This window comes from Dama dama, chromosome 14 (genome assembly GCF_033118175.1).
Source record: "Dama dama isolate Ldn47 chromosome 14, ASM3311817v1, whole genome shotgun sequence".
NCBI classification, from domain to species: Eukaryota; Metazoa; Chordata; class Mammalia; order Artiodactyla; family Cervidae; genus Dama; species Dama dama.
In genome coordinates this window covers 43,592,429-43,605,458 of record NC_083694.1, presented here as the reverse complement: position 1 = coordinate 43,605,458, position 13,030 = coordinate 43,592,429, and the positions used below count along the sequence as shown (strand labels likewise).

Here is a 13,030-nt window from a genome sequence, read left to right as displayed (position 1 = left end):
TTTGACCCTTTAAAAAAATTTTGTGGCCTCTTAAAGATACAACCCGCAACCCAGTAAAAGTTACACTCTCATGATTATGGAAAGAACCAGTTTTGAGTTACTACAGGGAAATAAGTCAGGCATGTGGGAATATCTATGTATATAGTAGTGTGTGTTACTTATATGTGTGTACATGTATGTATATATGTAAGTATTTAGTATAGACTTCAGTTTGCTTTTACCCAGCTCTCTCCTCTCTGCCTCAGGAAATGGGGCACATTTTCTTCAGTTGAAAACAGAAATAGAAGCGACGGTCTTGACCCACTTTACACTTATTTATTTCAGGCTCTCAACACACACTTGTTCATGGGCGCGGCGAGAAGAGGGAGCCACAGAGCCGGAGCCGGGAGGGCTGCCACTGGAGTGAGAGCTGGCAGAACTCGTAGGGAGAGCGCGGCCATCCTGCCAGCGCCATGTCTGGCTTCAAGACAATTCTATTAGTGAATTAATTGTACTCAAAACCCGACATTAATTTGATTCGAATGTTACTAAAAATGAAATAGATTAAAGCGACCCAGTCTTGCTTCATTCAGAGTTATGAAAGAGATCTCCAGCCTGACCTAGCTCAGGGAGAGGGGAGTCTCTGTCCACGTGTCATCTGGTCACAGAGGCCTGAATGACCACCCATACACCCACATCCCACTGTCAGTCCCCTTAGGGAGCTGCTCTTTATGTAAGAGTGATGATCTGCTTGTTGGTCCCTGTCTGACTCCCGGGAGGGTGGAAGCTCCATGAGAGCAGGGCAAGGCCTCTGTCATGTGCACCCAGTGTCCCCAGAGCCCAGGACAAAACCTGCAGTGCGAATCTAAATACACGCTGCCCAGCGGGTGAGTGGGCATCTCATCCTTCCTGAATGTTTTCCTTTAATATACCTCTTTTACATGACTTCTCAAAATGACAAAGCAGTGAAATTTGGGGGGAGGAATAGAAAGACTTTGCTGTAATTGAAATGACTGTCGGACTGGTAGAGGGTACATATCAGGCCTCAGAGTTAAGATTATAATAAAACTTTCTACATGTTCCATTGTCCGTGCCTCCTGATGAAGATGTAGAAGACATAGATGTAGGAAGTACGTAAGTCATGTCTCTGGGATATTTTAACATCAAGACATCTGATGAGAGGCTTTAAAGGAGCATCAAAAAACAAATATAGGGAGGTTGAAAATAGGAATGAAAATTTTTTCTTGATATTTAATAGCAATAAAATTTGGCATCAAATAAACAAGCCAAAATATTTTGTGAATCAAATGGGCATTAACAGAGATATAGAGGGAACTGGGAGGCATTTGTTTAGGTGATAGTAACAGGGCACTTTTGTTCCACATTACTTTCATGAGTGTGACAGGTGCTCCGTCTTTATTCTGTGCGTGTTGGCATAGACCAGAATGCTGATACTGTTCCTGAAGATGTTGTTCTTTGAGGAGGTTGTGTGTTTTTTTCTCTTTTTCTTTCTTTCTTTTCTTTTTTTTTTTTTTAAATACAAAGAACAAAAACAAAACCAAGGAGACAGTACCCTGTGATGTGGGCCTTTATCTCAAGGTGAGTTTATTTGTGTCATCAAGTTGTGACGAATTATCTAAAGAGCTGAAACTTCTTTTCAGGGGTAGCATACTTTATTGGTCCAATTTTGTTTATTTCAGTCTAAACTCCAGTTATTTATTGGACACTGAAGAAATCAACTAAAAGCAGCGAAAGCAGGCCCAATTGAACTTGAATTTTGTGTCACATAGAGAAGTAACCAGCATTTCTAATTGAACTAAATATGTTTCAGTTTCTCTTAAATTAAGTGTGAAAAACCAAGACTAGATTTTTTTTTTTTAATGTACCACAAAGCAAAACAAAAACAGAAATCTGTTTCAGGGCATAAATGCATTTTTCATTAAACTTTTTGCTGAAACCTTTTGATTATGTAATCTTACCGTCCCATGGAAGCCTAAGAAGTATGAATTCTGGGGTGAAGAAATAATTACAGAAGGGAGTTAATGAGGCAGAACTCACAGATCTGCATTTACAGTCTTGTGGACAAATAAATCATTGATGGTAGACACAGATATAAAGAAAAATTCCTGATTGCCTTCAAGAAATGCAAGGTTGAACTTTTTACTAAAATAGAATTTTACAGCCTCTCAGAGGGACTTTGTGAGTATTAAATAAGTGTAATGTGCTCAGAATAGCAACCTAGGGCATAATGAGCACTGGTAAATGTTCACTATTTATTCTTACAGGGGTTTTAGTACGAAAGATTAAATCATGTTTTAATCATGCATAATAAACTGTACTATAATTTTATTATGGTAAATGTCCATTTGTAATTCAGTGAAGAGTGGCTTTTTAAAGTAACGAAGAAGCTGAAAGTGTTTTTCTTTGTGCTGCTTTGTGTACACATGTTGGAGCTGCTGGGGCGTGATATCCAGATGACAACCCCAGTGACAAAAGATGCAGAAGCAAATGTGTATCTCTTAGCGTTACTTTGAAATCCGTTATTTTCATAAATCTGAAGCGTCAATTAGCTTACTGTTTTTTTAGCATACTCTGCACATCATCTGTGCACTTCTAAGTTTTATGGAATTAAATTGAAATTTATGGCCACCAAGTACTTAAAGCCCCTGTCAGATTTATCCTTTCATTGATTTGAAGTCTAGCTTTCATTCAACCTTCCTGCAGTTCAGTGTGTGACCTGAGGATTTCCAGAGCGCTGACACGAGTTAGTGCCCTCTGGTGGCACGCAGAATGCCAGGCAGAGAGGGCTGACCCACCAGCCTTCAGACGGCTTTTCTCAAGAGGAGCCACCTTATGACTGTTTTTCTCTGAGCTTTTCTTTTTGGTGTGTTTCGAAAAGTCGCGTGGTGGTTGGTTTATGCCCCACCTGTCACTGTACTTTTTACGTGCTGGTCAGTTTCCTACTCCATGGAGCTGTGGCCCTGAGTTCACTAGAAACAGCCTTCCAGGGAGCCTTCTTTAGAAGCTTATTAGCTTGTGGGATGATTTCTTGGGGAAAGCATTTTCGAGTGAACTTGTTGTAAGAAAGTATACCAGCATTAAGATTTTCCACAGGGCACCAGGACATCCGTTTTTAGACACATCTCTTAACTTGCTTGTTCAAAGAGGGGCCCATAATTATAGAGTGATGGTCTCTGGGTGACTCACTGTACGGCTGAGTGGACCTGAGTTTGGGCAAACTCCGGGAGATGGTGAAGGCCAGGGAATCCTGGTACACTGCAGTCGATAGTGTCGCAGATTGGACGAGACTGAGCTTCTGAGCAACCACAAGGGTATTGTATCAGGTGGATGTCCGTGTCCCATCTCCATCTTCCCTAGAGGGCAGCCCCACCTTTCCCACTTATGTCCCTTGGCCAGACTGGGTTATACTTTGGGCTTTGGGATCAGGTAGGCCAGGAACTGGGTCCCACCTCCACCTCTGAAAAGCTGTGGGATCTCCTGGGGAAATCATTTTTTTACATGTTTCTTTCGCTGTGAGGTAGGGCTGCCGCTGTTGATTCCGAGCTGTGTCAAGATGTGGTTGTGAGGTTGAAATGAGTTGGTATGTGAAAAAGTCTGGAACTGCACAGAGTGCTATTAAATATGTAAGTTTCCTTTTCTTCCTCAGAAGCAAGTTTCTCTCTCCCTTTTTAAATTTAAAAGGTCACTTTGACAACAGAACTTTTCATTTTGGAATAATTTTTTATTATAGCAAAATTGCAAAAATGGTACAGAGTTGTCATATACTCCTCCCCTAGTTTCTCCTGCAGGCCTCACTTCTATACTTTGGGGTTTCCTGGTGACTTTTCATGTATAATCCCTGGGAACTTTGATCAGATTTGGCTTTACATGCCAACTTAGTGCTTTCCTAAAGCAGAAATGATTGCCTTTAATACCTCAAGTTTCACTGTAGATGGGGCATTTGCTTCCAAACCCACCTTTCTGTTTTTACCATGGTAAATGTCTGTGGCCTTTTGACATTAGAATAACCTTTGATTTTCCAGGATCTTAACACCTAAATAGTTTCTCTGTTTATGCAGTTAATGAGCTGTGCAACCAAAGGAGAGACAGAATAGGCAGTTTATGTCATTATTTCAGCTGGGCATTTTTGCCAATCTCAGAGCCACTGGTCATGCTATCACAATTTAAGTCAAGGTAGAAGCATATGCATTTTCTTTCTTTGAGGTTTTTTTTTTTTTTTTTTTTTTTTAAATTGGAATATAATTGCTTTACAGTGTTGTGTTAGTTTCTGCTGTACATTGAAGTGAGTCAGCTCTGTGTATCAGCTATCGACCTCCACTGCTGATCCTAAATATTTCTAATAATCAGAAATAGAGAAAGAAACTTGCAGGGTTTCCCAGTTAAAAGTTCACTGACTAGTTATAATATATCAATAATCTATAAGTAGCCTTATGATATAAATAAAAAATAGTAACAACTCAAATTTTATGTGCCTTTACAGTTTTAAGAAAATGATTCCACAGGTACATTATTTGGTTTCTTAGTAATCCTGAGAGAGCCAGGGAGAGCTTTGTCACCCCTGGTTGAGGTCACATAGCAGGAGTTGGAGTCCAAGTTGAGTAGAGAGGCCCTGCAGACATAGACTGGGCCCTCCACCCATGTCTGCCCAGCACTCCTGCAGGGATGTGGCTGTGGAAATGCTTCTTTCCTCCCATTTGAGTTGGCTGACTTCCTAAGTCAGAAAGAGAAAAACAAATATCATATATTACTGCATATATGTGGAGTCTAGAAAAATGGTATAGATGATCGATCTTATTTGCAAAGCAGGAATAGAGACACAGAGAACAAAGGCATGGACACCAAGAGAGGAAAGTGGGGGCAGTGGGATGAATGGGAGATTGGGATTGATGTATACACACCACGATGTGTAAAACAGATAACTGATGAGGACCTGCTGTAGAGCTCAGAGAACTCTACTCAGTGCTCTGCGGGGACCTGAAAGGGGACGAAATCCAAAATAGAGGGGGTGCGTGTAGACGTAGAGCGGACTTGCTTTGTTGTGCAGTGGAAACTGACACAACATTGTAAAGCAACTATCCTCCAATAAAAATTAATTGAAAAAAATAATTTGGCCAACTTCACCCCAGTGACCACTTTTATGCTTTTGATATGGACAGCAGTTCTTCAATACATAATGAACAGCTTATGTATTTTGTTTCAGCCCGGACCCTTCCTGAGTGTTGTGAAATATTAGGCTCAATTTAACAGAATCTCCCCATTCCCCGCCCCGGGGATCCCTGGTGTGTGCGGCGCTGAGCCTCTGTAGGCCCCAGTGAATCTGCAACCTTTGCCTACGGGTGTCCTGTGCTGCAGAGACACCGCGACTCTGCATCTTTTCTGCAGGAGCTGCTGAGATGTTAGAACGAGAAGATGCTGTAGTTTGAAAAAGTGATAAATGGGCCAGGTTCTTGAAAAGCTAGCAGAACGTCTTATTTAAACATTTATTAGGTCTGAACAGAAAACAAAAATGAGTCTCAAATCTTTTGCAGATGAGTTGGGGTAGATGCTTTACATTCGAATACCTGTTTCTGTAGCATGAAAGTTTAATTTTGTGTCACATTGTTTGTTTGGTTTGGGTTTTGACTGTATCTCCATTTTCTGCAGCTCACTTAACTCTTCTGGAGCCACCCATTGGTGGCTGTAGTGACAGCTTTTCTCAGGCTGTTAAGTTCTTACCAACCACTTGGCTGAGTTTGGTGGGTGGTCTTTTTTAAAATCAATGACATAGGGAATTTCCTGCTGGTCCAGTGGCTAAGACTGCATTCCCAATGCAGGGGCCCGGATTCAGTTCCTGGTTAGGGAACTAGATCCCACATGCCACACTGAGAGTTTGCATACTGCATGACACAGCTAAGACCATGTGCAGCCAAAAAAAATTAAAAAATAACATAGATGAACCCATAAAGCCAAAATCAAATATAAGAATTAAGGTATATATTTTTTTAGTTAAAAAAATATAAGATACATTTTAAAGTTCTAACAGTCTAATTAAAGAATGATTTTTTTTTTTTTTTTAATGCTGACAAAGCATCTGAGTATTTACATGATTCTAGCCTGGCAGCTCTGAATTGGAACAGCATCTGGGGTACGTCCTTGGTGGTTTTTCTGATGGCCCCTAGCACCGGGTGGGCAAGCTGCTGCCTTACAGCTATATCAGATGTCACTTAGTAAAAAAATCTTTGTTGTCGTTGTTTTGGTTGCCCTCTTCAGGTTTGGTGCTTTTTAGGAAGTTATAAAACAAATGGGACCGTCTCGCTGGACTGAGGTTGGGTCACCGTTGATCTGGGACAGTCCCTATTGATATGAGTGCAGAATGGAAAATGAGCATTTCTGTTTCCCATGCACATTTGTGGGGGAGATGCATGTTATAACAGGGTTCTGTTCCGTCGGGGGGCCTCACAGGGGACTGATGCTGGGTAGGTCAGACAAGATGGGGTCCTTGTCTTCCTGTGGCTGGCGAAGTTGGCTGTGGATCACTCAAGAATTACCACTCAAGAATCACTCAAGTATTACCACTTCTCTTTTTTTGAGTTCTGTGATCTGGGCTGCCAGTTTGAGAGAGAGGTGTTCTGTGTTTACACGTAGCTTACAGACAACTGATTGGGAAAGAGATTAAGATTTTGGTTATGCTAATAAGAATAATGTCCAAAAACATCAAGCTGACTCCCCACAAATGGTGTAGTTACCCAAATATTAATTCAGATTATACATGTCTTTCAGCCACGGGTGGGTACTACTTTCCCTTTTTCCTTTCTGCTTTCTTTACCTACCAGATAGATTCACTTGAAAAATTAAACTTGGCCCCAGTATTTACATGTTGAAAAATGAGATCTATGTTCAGAGGTACCTTGTGGCACGTACAGTTTAGTGAGTGGAGGAGAGGAGGGGCCAGTGATTTCTTTGCAGGTTGAATGTGACAACCCACCCATCTGTGCTGGACTGAAATATGCCTTTGGAGTGGAATTTGCATTTTAAGTTCAGTTTTGAGAACCGACCATTCCCTGTGAAAGTGAAGTTGCTAGCAAGTTTGTTTTAAAGATGCTACCACCCTCTATTTCTGTGAACCCAACAAAAATAGCATGGAATAAAATTTAATTATGCTAGACTGAATATTTCATGTGGAATTAAGGGGCAAGACTTGCCTTTAAAAAGCATTAGGTTTGGAAAGAATAAAGGCTTTGTAAGTTCTTTGGAAGATACTATAATTAAAAGGTTTGCTCAGATGTATTTTTCCCTTTTTGAAGAGTTTAAAGAAACTCAGCCCTCCCTTCCAAAATTGATTACCTCTCAGACCTCAGCCGTGCTCGGCAGGAAATACGGTGAGACTGTTGCTGTGCTGATTTGACGGCTTCTTTCTGTTAAATGTAAAATAGGTTTTTAATCTTCTGATTTAGATGTTTAATAGAAAGCAAACATGTGACTCGCTTTGGTTTCCGCTGAACCTGTATTTAAGTCCACACAAACCGTTTGAATAAAGTGAAAACATTGCTGGACTAGCTATTTTAAACATTTTAGGATGTAAGAATGCAAAATGGGGTTCCCCTTTAAAAATAGACATGGCTGCTTGCATTTACATAATTACCGCTAACCAGCACAGCATTTTAAATGGTGACAAACTTAGGGGAGAAAAAGTATCTGTTTTTTATAAAGCCTGGTTAGGGGACTTCCCTGGCAGTCCAGTGGTTAAGACTGTGCTTCCAGTACAGAGAGCCCAGGTTTGATCCCTGGTTGGGGAACTAAGATTCCACATGCCATGCAGCTCAGGTAAAAATTGAAGATAAAATAACAATATGTGAACCAAATGGGGAAAAAAAAAGCCTGGTTAAAGGAAGCTGAAAACCCTCTGAGAGCAGCTCCTTGTGTGGATGGCTTGGGCAGAGCCAGGAAACAGTTCAGTGGAGGGGGCAATGTTGTGGATGGAGGAGAGTGAGTAGCTCAGGCACCTTCTCTGGACTCTGTTGACTCTCCTTTAGGCTGGAACTTCCTTACCTTTCATCTTGGAGCAGATTGTGAGTATTAGTTCCTGAGGCTACCCTTTCAGTTTTGGAGCAAGTGCAGTGACCTCTGTAAACTGTCAAAAGGTGTCTGGTGCAGGTTGAAGTTCACTATCAGTGGAAAGAGCCTGGAGATACCTGTGACAGTGAAGATGAGGGCCAACACCCAAGTTCAGCAGTGCTTCCAAATCAGAAGCTCAGAAGTGTTCTTGATTCTGCCCTTCCCCCCAACCCCATATGTGGACTCTGTCTGGAAGTCCTTCAGTTCCCCTTCCAGGACCTCTTCCATGTTCCACATTTCCATGGTGCCTCCTGAGTCCGCTGCCCTCGTTTTCTTTGCCTGGACGTCCACCACATGTTCCCAGGTGGCCGCCTCGTCTCCCTGGGCAGGGCTGGGGTCAGTTATTCAGAATACAATTAAGAGGAGGTCACTAGCTTGCTTGAACCCTGAGCTGACTTTCCATCCATTTGGCATGAGGTTGGCCTGCGAGGTCTGGTCCTGCCAGGCTTACACTTCCCGACATTGGCCCTCCTGGGCCCACTGATGCTTCCTGCACTCAGAACGCACCAAGCGTGCTTCTCTCTCCTTGGCTGTTTCTTCTGTGTGGATGCCCTTCCCTCCTTCCCCCCATGTCATGCTGGCTTCTTGATGTCACTCAAATGTCATCTCCCAGAGAGGCCCTCCCCGGACAACCCAGTCTAGCACAGGCCCCCTCATTCTGTCATCCGCCAGGTTTGTGTGTGTGTGTGTGTGTGTGTGTGTGTGTGTGTATTTGTAATAGCATTTGTTAATGTCCAAAGTGTTTTCTCCTCCCCTCCCCACCCCACTAGAATGCAGGCTGTTAGGACAGGGCCCTTGTCTGCTCAGCTGGAAGTGCCCGTAAGTTCACAGATCATCACTGATAAAGTTGGATGCAGGCGAGGAACCCCGGAAACCGCCAGTGTTACTAGGGGACTCTGACCTGGTATAACTGGGCACCTGGAAGGACAGCCCTAAGGTCCTTGTCCCCAGGTGGCTTGAAGTACCGTTGAAAAGATACTGCTGTAAATCTTGTCTTTAGACATTGGAAGTTGACATCTTGGGCTTCACAGAGTGGCTATACTTAAACATCAGCTTGTGTCCTGAGAAGGATGTGAGTGAGCATGGTCCCCTCCCCACCCCGCACAATAAGTTAACGATGCCAGTGTTCTTGGCTCACGGTGAGAGCCCATCAGGAGTGCTTGGCCTCCTCGCTGGCCATGGGACAGGACAGCACTGCCTCCCTGAATCACTCATGTGCAGCTTGAGAGACAGGCTCATTTTTTGTGATTTCTCCTATAGCATCTTTCTCATGAGCGTGAGAGGGAAGCTTTCAGTGTTTAGTGTTCATTCTGGGATGAGGGAACAAATCTGCTAAGATACCGTATTTGCAGAAATCCGAACTTTGGTGGGTACTTTGCTTTTGGTTCCTGGGGTTTCCTCCCTTTGACATCTCAGATATTTAGGAGGAGAATGTGGAAAGTCTGCTGATACTTAGAAACTTGGTGATGGTTCCTGGAAGTAGTTCATTGAACCTCTCACGTTCAGCTTCCTTAGGGAGAAAAGACTCATATTTCCAACTCACCGCATCTCAAGCATATGATGCCACTTGCCGCTGTCAGTTAAAGCATTTACTTTGGTCTCCAATGTGCCAGTCGGGGACTGGGTTGTAGAACCCAGGAGGCCCGTCTGCTAATTAGGCAGAAGCACCCCTGTGCGGCTTCCCGTGCACGTTGCTATCTTTATCAGCACATTGTTTTGGTGGTTGGGTTGTATGAGTAAAAATAGTAACTTGTCAGTTAGTATATGGCGACATGGGCCTTTTCAGAATCAAAACCTATGGATAAAGCCCTGGAGCAGCAGGGGTTGAGTTGTTTTTGTGCATCAGCTGATCAGATTTGATTGAAGACAGCCTCTCCCGTCTCTGTGTGACGGAGCCAAATGCCACCCAAGTCCAGGTACTGGGTAGCCTGGTCTCCCTTGCCTGGAGGGAGAACAGGTTCAAACAGGATGCGGGCAGGCAGAGCTGAGGAACGGCCCACCTGTGCAGGGTTGAGGGATGTGAGATGAAGCTGGGTAGATTGGGCTGGAAGACGGGTTTTGACCAGTTTATGGAGGGTCTCCTTTGTAAGAAGTGGGTGATACAGCAGGCAGTGTTTCCATGATGAGTTGCTGGTGGGCTGGCGTGTGTTTGGAGTCTGCTAGTAGCAGGGAGAAACATTGGGAGTGCCTGTCCATCATTGGTTTCCTAGTTACTGAACACTGAGTAAGGCTGTCTCTACTGGAGCCACTCTTCTCTGATAACAAACATTAGAAACCATCCACTGCATCCCCCTGAACTGTCTCACTCTCCCAATTCGACCCTTTGGTTGATTGCTTTTGAAATTAACTTGCTGGTTTAGTCAACTGAATATGCTAAACATGTTGCTATACATACTTGCCCATTAGTGGTCAGTAATCTCATTAAGTATATGAAGGGCCGTGACTTTCCCTTGTGGATTATTAAAAAATAAGTGTTTATGGTACACTTGACAATGTGCTTGACACACGTTTAGTGTCTCTGGACCTTGTTATTTAATTGCTTGAAAATGAAACAGGGCCCCTTAATCCAGCTTGAAAAAGTGAGGTTGGCCCCCTGGACAGACACACTGGTTGCATTTCACTGGCCTTGGATATTAGCAAGGGAAAGCCACTCATTTATTTACGATTGTTCATTTTTCCTTTCTTACCCTTAAAAAATCCTAAATGATTTCCAGCTCACAAGCTGCATGGTTGTCCTTTTCTAGTAAGTCCTGTCTTAGATATTTGGCTGTCCATCAGTACATAATTCTCCTCCTCATTGCAGGTGCTGTGTTTGATGGTATCAGAAAAACCCCACAGATTCGAAGTCTTTGCCTTAGGGAAGTTGAGATTCCATTGTTTAAGCTAATGCAGTTTTGTATTCCTTGTCTTGGCGCTGTGGTTGGCTTATTAAACACTTCCTTAAGTTGGTTGAGAAACTTAAGTATTTGTTAAATTTTGGTGTGTCCTGATTTAGAGAAAACTAATTGTTACCCCTGTGGTGCTAGTGGTAAAGAATCTGCCCACCAATACAGGAGACAAAAGAGGCACAGTTTTGATCCCTGGGTCAGGAAGATTCCCTGGAGTAGGGAATGGCAACCCAGTCCAATATTCTTGCCTGGAGAATTCCATGGACAGAGGAGCCTGGGAGGCTGCAGTCCATGGGGTCACAAAGAGTTGGACTTGTGAGCGTGCGTGCACACACACACACACACACACACACAATTATTATCTATACTTTACAAGATTCATCTGTTGCCCATTCCTCAGGTTGGAGTGATGGAAGGAGAAGATATAAATTCTTTCTGGCAGATAAGTTAAAGCTCATAGATGGTGAAAGAACAGGCTGGTCCTTGGGAACAGTTATCCTGGATGGAATTGGTTTGTCAGTTGGCCCCTCGGGTGGTACAAGTTTCCAGTGGGCGTTCAGGAAAGACACTGGAAAGAGATTTTCTTGAGTCTCATCTCAGATAGAATCTCTTTTGTTTCAGTTGTCCAAGCTTAATGGCCCAGCTAGCTTGATCCCTAGAAGGACATTGTTGTTGTTCAGTCATTAAGTTGTGTCCCACTCTTTGCAACCCCATGGACTGCAGCATGCCAGGCTTCCCGGTCCTTCACCAACTCCTGGAGCTTGCTGAAACTCATGTCCATTGAGTTGGTGATGCCATCCAACCATCTTATCCTCTCTTGCTCCCTTCTCCTCCTGCCCTCAGTCTTTCACAGCATTAGGGTCTTTTCCAGTGAGTCGGCTCTTTGCATCAGGTGGCCAAAATATTGGAGCTTCAGCTTCAGCATCAGTGGATATCCTTCCAGTGGATATTCAGGGTTGATTTCCTTCAGGATTGACTGGTTTGATCTCCTTGCAGTCCAAGGGACTCTCAAGAGTCTTCTCCAGCACCACAGTTCAAAAGCATCAATTCTTTGGTGCTCTGCCTTCCTTATGGTCCAACTCTCACATCCATATGTGACTACTGGAAAAATCATAGCTTTGACTAGATGGACATTATTAACCTTTTATCATAAAGCAGATCACCTGGTTGATAACAGGTACCTGGTTGCCGTGGAGCCCCTGGTTTGTTTTGTTCGAAGTATTATTTTTCAATGAAGTAGTTCATCTAGACCAAGCACCAAAGTGCTCCTGGCTTGCATTCTTATTCTGTGTCCAAGTGCCACAGAGTGCTCCCATGAGGATCCATAGGGAAAATCAGGTAGGTGTCTAGGGTCTATGAGGTCACCTGTGCCTGGGGCACTTCTCCAGGGTAGGGGAGGGTTTGCCACCCTTGACAGCTCAGCTGCCATCATGAAAGTGTGGCCAACCGCTTATCCACCTTGGATGCACCGTGGATGATGGATCGTAATCACGGCCGTGTGGCGGCTGAGAGGCAGGCTCCAGCCAGCGTGTGCTGGCTCATAGTGTTTTCCTGATGGATGGAGCCTATTCTGGGAAGCAGCTTATTGTCTCACGTGAACAGGCTTTCTAAAATAAATGACTGCTTTCTTAATATTTTGAATCATTTTCTTCAGCGCATGTTTTGTAGCCGTGGTTTGAAAGCCTGCCAAATATATGCCTTTGCACAACTCCCTGTAGGGCTGGATATACAACCAGACCAAACAGTGTGATTTAAGGTTGAACATAATTGGGAACTCGGCAATCACTTGCCTTGCATTTGATAGAATGGCAGCGGACTGCTCTAGAGTTATTCTTGCGTTAAAAATTATATGCATGACACACAGCGCACACACACACATAGTCTCACCACCTCATAGTAAAGACATTGTGCCTAAGACGATTGGGCAAAAACAGTAGCTTGATAAATAATTACTTGACTTTTGTGATGGAGACAATAATTAACTTCAGACAGATCCTAGTGTTGACACCACAGATCTGAGGACTTTAGTCAAATTGTATAAGGATGCA

The 13,030-nt window shown here is 43.4% G+C and overlaps 1 protein-coding gene across 2 annotated transcripts in view; it reads left to right on the top strand.

Moving 5' to 3' along the window:
• The window catches only part of CAMTA1 (calmodulin binding transcription activator 1), a 965,206-nt gene that overhangs the window by 93,811 nt on the left and 858,365 nt on the right, over positions 1-13,030 (top strand). The window contains exon 5 of one of the 2 annotated variants that reach the window (XR_009695818.1): positions 325-1,058. The exons of the other annotated variant lie outside the window; for it this stretch is intronic. The gene's annotated coding sequence lies outside the window, so the exon portion shown is untranslated. Of the gene's footprint in view, positions 1-324; positions 1,059-13,030 lie in introns of those variants that run through there. 2 annotated transcript variants of the gene reach the window in all.